General features: G+C 46.0%; 1 long non-coding RNA gene across 1 annotated transcript; it reads left to right on the top strand.

The window, feature by feature from the left end:
• The first annotated feature begins 223 nt into the window (after nucleotides 1–223).
• On the top strand, nucleotides 224–11365 carry LOC132650092 (uncharacterized). Its single transcript, XR_009588451.1, has 2 exons — nucleotides 224–363; nucleotides 6766–11365. It is a non-coding gene; the product is annotated as an uncharacterized LOC132650092 (long non-coding RNA).
• Nucleotides 11366–11737: the final 372 nt, after the last annotated feature.

Genomic DNA, 11737 nt, shown 5'->3' with positions numbered 1-11737 from the left:
AACCTAAGCCTCTGCGCTGGGCGAGGAGGGACAGGCACCGCCCCTGGAAATAGCGGAAGAAGAAACAGTCCAAGTCGCGGCCCCGATGTGGGGCACAAAGGACACTTGAGCCCTCTGACTCATCCGCTCCGGGGGACTCAACCAAAGTGTGATCTTGGATAGATGTTTGGAACACCCCACTGCCAGCCTCCAGAGGGGACCACTTTACTACCTACTCTAAACTCCCCTCTCCTTTCACACACAACTCCACGCCCCCTGGTTTGGGGCTGGAAGACATCCCAAAGCCGAGTGTTTTAGAAATCGTCTGTTGTGGTTTCTGGTTGTGATACCAGAATTTTCTGACGGAAAGGCAGGAGGATTGCGGTAAGTCTGGGGTCAGCCTGGGCTATCTAGTGAGCGACAGAGGCGGGTGTGTTGGCACAAACCTGTGATCCCAGTCCTCTAACAGGTCAAGGCAGAAATTCCTATTGGATATAAATTCAAGGCTTTTTTTTTTTTTAACTTCTATAACTGAGAAGAGCTTATTAGGAAATTTCTCTCGGCTGGGGGTGTAGCTCAGTGGTAGATAACTTCCCTAGCATGCTTAAGTACCTGGTTTCAGTCCTCAGCCCTGAAGTGAGCAGAGGGAACAGTGGAAGAAAAGAAGGAGGAATTGCTCTCAGGTGGTTAATTGTGGTAGACCTAGTATCCCAGAAAGTGGTAATTTCTACAATCATAGTTCAGGTCCTAAGGCTTGCAGGAATCTAATACAAAACAAACAAACCCAAACCTTTAAGAGTCTCATGTAACCAAGGCTTGTTGCTATGCAGCTGAGGATGACCTTGAACTTGTTACAGGTGCCACCACACCTGATTTGTACAGTGTGGTGTAAACCCAGGGCTTCATGCTTGGTATGAAGTCAAATTTACTATCTGAGCTACATCCTAAGCCCTTCATTCCCCCTCCCCCATTCATTATGTTTAGGGGAGCATGTTTGGTGTGTGACTACATGGGCATATGTATTGTTTGTGCGTATAAACCAGTTTGACAACATTGGGTTGAAAGGTCCAGGCCTGACTCCCTCCCCTCAAAAGTCATCAGTCCAGGAACTAGGCCATAGGTCGCCAATTCCAGGCATAAGAAAACCATAAAATTCCCTACCCAGGGAATAGCCTGGAGGTTACCTTAAGAATGGGGAGGTATCTTATCTCAGGGTGGGACATCTGTGCTGGGCCCACCCACCTAACATTCCTGAGGTCTACAGAGAGCTCACTCAATATTAGTTATGTTAGTTAGCGGATCACTCTGTAACAAGCCTGCCTTTGCTGAATGTCATCCAATGTTGTAACGGCTAAGCTGGGAATTCTGGGTTCTTGCTCAAACCCCAAAAAACCCTGCCACGAAGCTGCTCAGGGCTTTCCTCTCTGATCCACTGCACTGGTGACAGTAGAGAGACTGAGCTTCAGCCCTAATAAAGGTCTTTGCTCGTGCATATATGATCCGGCTCCTGGTGGTCTTTGGGGACCTTAAGATCTAGGCACAACAGAGTGTCATTCCTCCTCAGCTACTGTCTACCTCTTTTTCTTTTTTGATAACTGGGTCTCTCCCTGACCTGGGGCTCCACTGGTAGGCCAGATTGGTTTAGTTAGAGGGTCGGGGATCTATCTGTCTCTGCCTCCCAGCACTAACAAGCTTACACCCACCTTGCCTCCCCCCAATAGGTTCCGGGGAATGATCTCAGGTACTCATGCTTGTGAGGCAAGCACATCACCAACTGAGCCATCTCCCCAGACCCTGCCTTCTTAGCCCTCCATTGATTAAATCCAAAATTTTATTAGCATTCTTAGGTCTGGATACTCATCATTTTCCAATTAAGAGAGATGTTATGTGTAGTCAAATAGAGAATCATGGATTCAGGCAACAATTTGCACTGTACTTGGTAAACCAATTCTCTCATTTTGTTTTTGTTTTTTTAGTTTTTGTTTTTCGAGACAGGGTTTCTCTGTGTAACCTCAGCTGTCCTAGAACTCACTATGTAGACCAGGCTGACCTCATATTCAGAGATTCTCCTGTGTCTGCCTCCCAAGGGCAAGGGCCACCATTGCCCAAGGTTTTAGTTTTGTTTTGTTTGTTTTCTTTTTTTTAAATGAGGCTGGAGAGCAGAAGAAGAGCAGGGTGGGGAATTCCAGAGCCCTTGTCAGAAGAGCCAAGTCGACAATCAGGTCCACAGGATTGATAGTGGGGAAGAATTCAAAACAAGGCCAAAGATAAGAACAATAGATTAAAATAGGGTTTGAAGACTGAGACAGTGCCTAGGCACTTCGTGACACCTCATTTGCACCTGAAGAGAAAAATCACTTGAAAGAGTCACAGGGTGAATGAACTACACTCAAAGGAGGAAATGAAAATTACTAAACAAAGTACTTAGTGTTTCTTGAGACAATCATCCATTCATAACTTTTCAATTACCCTCTAACTAGTACAACAGGTGATCAGAAAGTTCATGAACTGTAGTAGGTTTTTTAAAAACAGTGCAGAGCCCGGCACAGTGGCCCACACCTGTAATCCCAGCACTCAAGGAGGCAGAGGCAGGTCAAACTGAGTTCAAGGCTAGCCTGGTCTACAAAGCAAGCCCAGGATAGCGAAGGCTACACAGAGAAACCCTGTCTCAAAATAAATAAATAAGATAAACATTCACAGCCTACTATAAGTGCCGAGGAGTGGACTCCAGTCCTCTACAGGACTACACGCTATTAATTACTCAGTCATCTTTTCAACCCAGTAGCTTTTACTATAATGAAAACAGACCAATGGACAGGAAACTGGCTGGGTGGCCTGGTGTGAATCTTCAATCCCAGCACTTGGCAAGCAGAAGCAGAAGGATCTTTGATAGTTTGAGGACAGCCTGCACAACATAGATCTTACCAAAACCAAAGCAAAGCAACAAAAACAAAAAATAGACAAAATGAACAGGTGTGCCGGTTAGTCTTGTGTCAACATGGCACAAGCCAGAGTCTTAGGAGAAGAGGGAGCCTCAGTGGAGGAAACTCTCTCCAAATATCAGGCTTCCCGTAAGCCTCTGCTGCATGCTTTAATCAGTGGTTGGTAGAGGAGGGCCCAGCCCGTTGTGGGTGGTGCCACTCTTGGGCTGGTGATCCTGGGCACTATAAGAAAGAAGAAAGGTTAAGAGCACTGGCTGCTCTTCCAGAGATCCTGAGTTCAATTCCCAGCAACCACATGGTGGCTCACAACCCTATATAATGAGATCTGGTACCTTCTTTTGGCATGCAGGTGTACATTCAGACAGAACATTGTATAGATGATAAAAAAAAATCTTTGAAAGAAAGAAAGAAAGAAAGAAAGAAAGAAAGAAAGAAAGAAAGAAAGAAAGAAAAGAAAAGAAAAAAGAGAAGAGCAAGCAAGCAGGCTAAAGCCTTGCCTGGTGCACACCTTTAACCCCAGCACTTAGGAGGCAGAGGTGGGTGGATCTCTGTGAGTTTGGGACCAGCAGCGGTAGACTGCGAAGCGGAAACCTTTCTGCCCTAACTAGCTTCTGCGCACTGTGTTTGTTCCATCACAGCAATTTAGCAACGCTAACTGAGACAGCAGGTGCCCCAGGAAATTACAGAATCTGACGTGGAATCTTAGCCAAGTGTGAGAAGAAATTCCCTTTAGACCTTCAAGTAGGTGGCAGTGTGCAGGGGGAAGTGTAAAGTACCTGGCCACTCCCATAACCCATGTTCAACACGCATCCCCACCCCTGTCCTGTCTGGCTAACACTTTAGGAGCCAGTTCAAAGGTCACATTCCTTGTAAAAGACTTTTCCAGTCAAAACCGGGCCTTCCTTGTTCTCTGTTTCTCTAATGGTTACTTGGTTGTTTTTTGTTTGTTTGTTTGTTTTGTTTTGTTTTTTGAGGCAGAAATCTGGACATATTGTTTGATAGTAAATTCTAACCCCCTACTCTGATTTCAGAGCTATAGCTATAAAAATTAACCTGTTAAACCAGCTGTGTTTAATAAAGGAAAGATAGAGAAAAACAACCAAATATTACACAGTCTATTCCACATACGTCAGTGTTGATCATCCACCATCAAAATTGATGGCAGGATTGGGCCTCTGAAGGAGCTCAGCAGGTAAAGGCGTTTGCTTCGCAGTCTGACAGTGAGTGCATCAGGGCAAAGAGAGAGCAGACTCAATGGAGGTTGTTCTCTGACTGTCACACGCCTGTGGAAGCATCACACACCCATATACTTAATTTTTCATTTTAAAATTTTGCTGAAGGGCATGTTTTGCACTTCCCTAAATATCTAGACTTTTTCCTTCCTCACCTATTTACCCTTCAGGACTACACCTAGAGCGAAGGAGTCATGGAGGGCCTCGTGCCCACAGATAAGCACTAGGGGGATCTGGAACGTTAAACACACACGGTATTGTTCCTTTAAAGGAAGGCTTGCGTAGCCTGTTATCTGCCCAGAGGGCTGAGAACAGAGGTTGTTAGTACCCTGGGACCTTTGCACTATCCGTGTGGCTGAGACCACATGCTGGACCCTCCGCGCAGACCCTTCCATGAGCTTGCTTTTCGTAGTCCATAGAGCCCAACTTCATGGAAGGTGTCGCTTGCGCTTTACAAAGAGTTTTGATGTCCTCATATCTAGTTTGTATTAAGATTACCTTGTTCCTCAAGGAGATCATGAATGCTTTTTTGTGCACATGGGGTTGAGTTAATTATCACCGGGAAAGTTTTCATGAAACTGTGCTGTCCTTAAATATGCCTAAAATAAAGTACTGGACCAGTACCACTACTTAGTCATGTTGAAGTGAGCTACCTTCTTGCCTCCCATGGATCATTACTCTGCTGGACATGGTCGGTGGTTGCAGACACACACACACACACACACACCTGCACTATAGCAGATCAACAAGTACACTGTGATGATAGACTGAATGATGAAATGGTGACTCGGTACATTCTTGGGGTGACAGGGCTGGTGGAGGCTAGCGTCCTGGCTGATACCCTCCAAGTCATCCTGCATGTGAGCTGTGAGGGGCAGGACTGTGTGAAGTATGCCTCCTCTCCATTGCTTTTACATGGCTCGCTTTGGTCCTTTTGCTTGTCCATGTCCCCATCAGACCACATGATGAATGAGACCATTGTGCCCAAGCCAGGACTCTGCAGGCAGGAAGTGTTCAGCTAGCATTTGTCCAGTGAGGGCATGAAGGAAGCACTTGTGTTAGATTTCCAAGCCCAGCCTGACTCAGTGTGTCGAGAAGAGGGCAGCCTGTGGAGAGACGCAACAGTCGAGGAGCCACAATGAGATGTTCACTCAAAGATCCAAGGTCCTAGAAGAGCCTGGCACATAGCAGACATTTCCTGAGTGTGTGCTGGATGAGTAATAGGGACAAACCAGAGGTCTGTGGAGAGTGCGCTGTGGCACTCTGGCCTGCTGCATCTGGCTAGAACAAACATTGCATGAAGTAGGATGAAAATGAGACCAAAATCTCTGTCTGTCTCTCTGTGCGTGTCTGTCTCTCTCTGTCTGTCTCTGTCTCTCTCTCTGTCTCTCTGTCTGTCTCTCTCTGTCTCTGTCTGTCTCTGCCTCTGTCTCTCTCTCTCTGTGTGTGTCTGTCTCTCTCTGTCTGTCTCTTTCTCTCTCTGTGTCTGTCTCTCTCTCTCTGTACCTCTCTGTCTGTCTCTGTCTCTCTGTCTCTGTCTCTCTGTCTGTCTCTGTCTGTCTCTGCCTCTGTCTCTCTCTCTGTGTCTCTCTCCACCTCTGTTTTCTCTCTCCTCTCCTCCCTGCCTGCTCCTTGAGGGTCAGGAAGTAGCTCTCAGCTACTGCTCTAGTGCCGCGTGTGCCCCCGTGCTCCCTGTCATGGTGATAATAGATTATACCCCAATTAAATGCTTTCTTTTTATAAGAGTTGCTGTGGTCATGGTGTCTCTTCATAGAAATAGAACAGAGACTAAGTCAGTGGGTTTTGCCACCTCAGTGAAACTGGAAGTGCCCTCATGGGCAGGCCTGTAAGTGTGTCTCCTGTTTCCAAATCTCACAACGTTTACAATCAAAATTAGTCGTGAGTCTGGAAGCAGTGGTGGTTCGGGACTTTTTGTTGTTGTTTGAGACAGTGTTTGTCTGTGTAGCTCTGGCTGTCCTGGAGCTAGCTCTGTGGACCAAGCTTTCCTCACATTCACAGTCACCTGCCTCTGCCTCATAAATGCTGGGATTAAAGCCGCCACCACCAGCTTCCTGTGGTTCAGCACTCTAATCCCAGCACTGGGGCTTGGTGGAAAGCCACCTGTAGCAGTCTTTCTTTACTTTATTTGGGGTGTTTAGGCGTCTACCTCCTTTCCACCAACGCCCCAATCTTAAGTAGGAGAGAGAAAGGTTAATGGGGAGTGGGGGCCATTCTCCTTTACTTCTCCCAGCTATAGTGTCCAAGTTTGCCTTCTATTGCTGTGATGAGCACCAAGACCAAAAGCAACTTGCAGAAGAAAGGGTTTATTTTGCTAAGACTTCCGTCACAGGCCAGCACTGAGGGAATTGAGGGAAGAACTGGGGGAGGAAGTGATACAGAGATCGGGAAGAAATGCGGCCTGCTGGTGGCTCTCCATGCTTGCTCAGCGGCCTGCTGGTGTGCTCTCCATGCTTGCTCAGCCTCTTGTTTTGCCTTTATACAACCAGGACCACATGCCTAGGGAGGGAACTGCCCACAGTGGATTGAGCAGGCCAGACTGAACAGGCCACTCTGATGGAGTCACTTTCTTAAATGACTTTCTCTCTTTCCAGATGTCCCTAGCTGTGTAAAGTTGACAAAAACAACCCCCAAACAACCACAACCAAAACTGAACCAGCATAACAAGAAACAGAACTTGATGACATTTCCAGAAACCACTGGTCTCCTGAAGGGATGCACATGGCAATGCAGAGAACTAAAAAGAGAATGGTCTCCAAGAAGAACAGAAGTCAAAGGCCTGGCCACTGTCATTTCACTTTTTCTCTTCCCCATCAGTGTCTGATCCACTCTCCTCTTTGTTCACAGGCTGCCTCAGCCTCCCTGTGACCTCCGGTCTCAGTGTTGTACAAAATGCAATGAATGGCTCTCTCCATATGAGACCCCTGATTTTCTTGCTTCAGGGCCATCTGCTTCCTGACTGGTACCTGGAGATCCCACTGTCCCCCAAAGGAAAGGCAAATTGGCAGTCATCTAGTCATTGACAGATCTAGTCTCTTTGTTGTAATTTATAGTCTATTTCTAAACTATATCTCTCCACACAGCTAATCATATAGAACAATTGTTTGTTTGTTTGTTTTGTTGTTGTTGTTTTTCAAGACAGGGGTTCTCTGTGACCAGGTTAGCCTCGAACTCATGAAGATCCACATGCCTCTGCCTACTGAGTGCCAAGACTAAACACATGTGCCACCAGGCCTGGCATCAAATTGGTTCTTAGCTTAATTATTACTGGTAAAATTGTTTGCTTGCTAATTTGTGTGCTTATTTTGAGACAGGGTCTCACTATGTAGCGTCAGCTGGCCTGGAACTGGCTATTATAAATAGTTCAGACTGGCCACGAACTCATAGAAATCCGCCTGCCTCTGCCTCAGCAGCGCTGGGAGTAAAGTGTGCCCCACCACACCTTGTTTTCTCTTCTGAGACAGTGTTGGTTGTTGGTTGGTAGACAGCTCAGCCTCCTGAATGCTGGGTGATAGGCCTGGTTCACCATGCCTAGCTATTGGTAACACTTGCCCCTTCTCACCCCTCACCCATGTGCTTGTGTGTGTGTGGGTAGGTTTCAGAGGCAGTGTAAACAGAGACTGAGTCTGACCTTCAGCAGATAGGACTGTGCACCTTAGTCCTTACAGTGGGAAGGCTGGCGGGACTGCCAGGGGAAAGGCTGGCCGTGATCCTTCACAGAGGATCCTTTATGAGCAGCTTGGGAATGAGGAGGTTGTTGCAGCTGTAGGAAGCGACATGTCTCTCCTCCCTGAAATTGTCTGCCCAAGGCAAGATGGAAGACAGGATGGCTCAAGAGATATTCCTTTCTGTGTTGACCAATGACCACTGAACAAGGCACCCTGTCAGTGTGAACCGCTAACCACCCAACATGTACCTGCTTCCTGGGGGTCTGAACTCTGTTCCTCAGGCATGTAACCACTCAGTCCAGATGCTGACACTTTTAGCAATCAAAAAACCATGAGTGGAATAGCGACCCTTTTGCAGGAATCCAAAAGTGCTTGGAGTCTTGTAAGATTCATCTTGGAGGTTTGCCCTGGCAGCTGGCTTCCGTAGATTTGGAAGAAGTAGGCACCCTCAGGCAGCACGGCTGAGGCACAGGAAGAGAATTCCATTTCCATGCTTGAAAACATATTTTTCTTGGCAGAGAAACGAGGCTAGTTGTCTCTTTTGAGTTACTGCTTATTCATCCTTGGCTCTTCCGACAAATCCTCAAAAAAGAATACGATTTACCAGTGTGTGGCAATGTATTTAAAGAAGGATTATCTCAACTTCTGATAATGACTGTCATCGGAAGAAATGCTTTTAAGACTGATCTCTGCCAGTTAGTCTTGAAATAACTGTGCGTTTTAATGTCAACACAGCTGAGAGCTCATGGCCATCACTCTGACTAATTAGACCTTCGCTATCCCTGCTGCCAGATGGCAGCCCTGAGGTGATTAGTGGAATGACTCAGCAGGACTAGCTCGGGCAACCTTAGCTGAGTTTATGGTTCTGCTAGTAGAGGCCACTGTAACTATGGCCTGGCTCATTGTTTCCTGTAAGTAGCAAGTAGACAAGCGACTTTCTACCTGACTGCATCTGTCCACTGACTAAAATTTTGGCTTAGTTAGAAGTTAGATAGATGCACATAACAAAGGAAAGTTCCACTAGCAAATGAGCCATTGTGAGATTAACCAATTACTGTGTTAGTGATGAAGCAATTGAGTAGAGCAGACCTGTGCTGTTACGAATTCTTCCTATGAAGTCACACATCAGGTTTCTGAAAAGCCCTAGGCCAGAGAGGTGGCTCAATGATTAAGACTGCTTAGTGCCCTTGCAGAGGGCCCAGGATATGTGTGTATATACACACACACACACACACATATCCATTATTTATGTGTGTTTATCCACACACACACATATATATCCATTAAAAAAATTATGTGGGGCTGGAGAGATGGCTCCGAGGTTAAGAGCACTGGCTGCTCTTCCAGAGGGCCTGAGCTCACCATGTAGCCCACATGGTGGCCTACAACCATCTATAATGAGATATGATGCCTTCTTCCGCCCTGGAGGCGTACATACAGGCAGAATACTGTATACATAATAAATCTTTAAAAAAATTTATGTGCCCCAGTAGTAATTCTATTTAAGCCTCTATTTTCTTATACTGCAGTAAATTGAAAGTCTTTCCAGTGTACAGATGGCTCTTAGATCATGAGAAATAACAAAACGTCCATTTTTGGTTTTGTCTGTTTGTTTATTTCTTGTTTTGTTTTGTGGTTTTGGATTTTTTGTATGTTTTGAGACACAGTCTCACTGTGTAGCTCTAGCTGGACTGAAACTCACTACATAGACCAGGGTGGCCTTGAACTCGTAGTGCTCCACCTACCTTTGTCTCCCAGTGCTGGGATTGAATGTGTGCACTACCATAGCATGCCTGGCAATGCCCTCTATTTTTAAGAGAAAAAAAAGTGACTCAAGAGCAGCCACCTTGAAACCTGACAATGCCATCAGATGACATGGGGTGATGTCCTCAGCCTCCCAATAAGGGTGCATTGAGTGGGCATCTGGCCAGGCTGGCACTGACCGAAGCACTGTAGCAGTAACAGCAAGCCCGAGCTACCAGGCTTTTACAAAGAAGGCTGCTGCTCAAAGGGGCAAGAACATGGTTCATCTATGTCTCTGTCTACGCACTCTCCTGAAGTAGGTGTGCTGCGTAACAAATAGCATTGATTGTTCCTGGAGGTGGGTTTTAAGAGAATAAGCATAGCAGGAGAGGGGATCCTCCTCTATAGATCCTTTCAGAATTAAAACAATTAAGATGCAAATATGTGCTGCCTACATAGTTAATCTCATCTTCCTTTTGTCGTCCTTGTCTATCTTTTTAATATTAAAAAATTAATTTATGTATATATGCATCTATATGAATACAGGTGCACTGGGAGGCCAGAAGAGGGTGTTAAATCCCCTGGAAATGGAGTTTCATGCAGTTCTGAGCATTCAACATGGGTATTGGGAGCCAAACTCAGGTCTTCTGGAAGAGTAGCTAGTGCTCTTAACTGAGGAGCCATTTCTTCAGTCCCTTCCTTCCTTCTTCCCTTCCCCTCCCTTCCCCTCCCTTCTCCTCCCTTCTCCCTTTCCCCTCCCTCCCCTCCTCTCCGGTACCCTTCCTTCCTTCCTCCTTCCTTTCTCTTTCCTTCCTTCTCTTCCCTTCCTTTTTCTTCCTTCCTAAACAGAGGATCATAGCCAAAGCCAGCCTGAAACATTAAATCCTCCTTCCTCAGGATCTTTTTTTTTTAATACTGCACTTTCTTTCTTTTTTTTTTTAACAACTATCTATTTATTTATTTATTATACAAAATTTTGCCTGTGTGTGCGCCTGCACATTGGAAAAGGGCATCAGATCTCACTATAGATGGTTACAAGCCACCATGTGATTGCTGGGAATTGAACACAGGACCTTTGGAAGAACAGCCAGTTAACCTCTGAGCCATCTCTCTAGCCCCCTTCCTCAGGCTCTTAATGCTGAAATTACAGGGCTGCACCACACCACTCGGCTTTTCCGATTTAGCTGTTTTGAGGTTTTTGGGGTTTTTTTTTTCTTTTTTTTTTTCTTTTGTTGTGGGGACTGCACTTCTTTTCATCCTTGCATTTATGCCACAAGGAAAACATTGCTAGCATTCCCTGTGCAGCAGGTTCTTCACTCAACCAGGAGAACCACCTCACCCCTGCCCCCAGAGAAGGTGGGACAACACGAAACAAGAACACAGAGACTGATTGCAGGAACTCATTCAAGCCTGGCCTTGTTGCTCACTGGAATTTTCTAGCTAGCTCTGGAAGCTTTGTCAGTCACTCTTTGCCTTCCTTTCATTTTCCTCTGCCAGGGTTTTCCGTCTTATCTCCCTTCCCTGACTAATAGCCCAGTCCCAGCTTCTAGAAACTTACAACACAGAACCATTTGACTTTCTGTCCTGCCGCCATTCACTGGCATTTGGCTTCAGAAAGCTAGTGACATATTAGTGTGATGTTTCCTGGGCTGGTGAGATGGCTCAGTGGGCAAAGGTACCAGATGCTGAGCCTGAAACCTGAGTTCAATCCCTGGGACTCTTATGGTGGATGGAAAGACTCATGAAACAATAAAAAAATAAAATAAAATTTTTAAATAGCACAGTTCACTGATGCTTTCTTTTGATGTGTGTGTGTGTGTGTGTGTGTGTGCGCGCGTGTGTGTGTGTGTGAAAAGTACAGTTAAAAAGTTGCTTCTTGTGGGGCTGGAGAAAAAGCTCATCAGTTAAGATCACTGGCTTTTTCCTGAGGACCTGGGTTCAATTCCCAGTACCCACAGGGCAGTTTGTAGTCTGTACTCCATGTCCAGGGAACCCAACACCCTCAGACATACATATAGGCAAAACAATAATGTACATAAAATACAAAACCCACTTTTGAAAAAACGTTGCTTCTGTTTAAAGTACCGTCTTGTTGTGTTCAGTGCTGGGAATCAAGTGGAGACGCCTGTGCCTGGGAGGCGAGCGCTGTACTGGC

This window comes from Meriones unguiculatus, chromosome 1, assembly GCF_030254825.1.
Source record: "Meriones unguiculatus strain TT.TT164.6M chromosome 1, Bangor_MerUng_6.1, whole genome shotgun sequence".
NCBI classification, from domain to species: domain Eukaryota; kingdom Metazoa; phylum Chordata; class Mammalia; order Rodentia; family Muridae; genus Meriones; species Meriones unguiculatus.
This window is presented reverse-complemented; position numbering and strand designations above follow the sequence as displayed.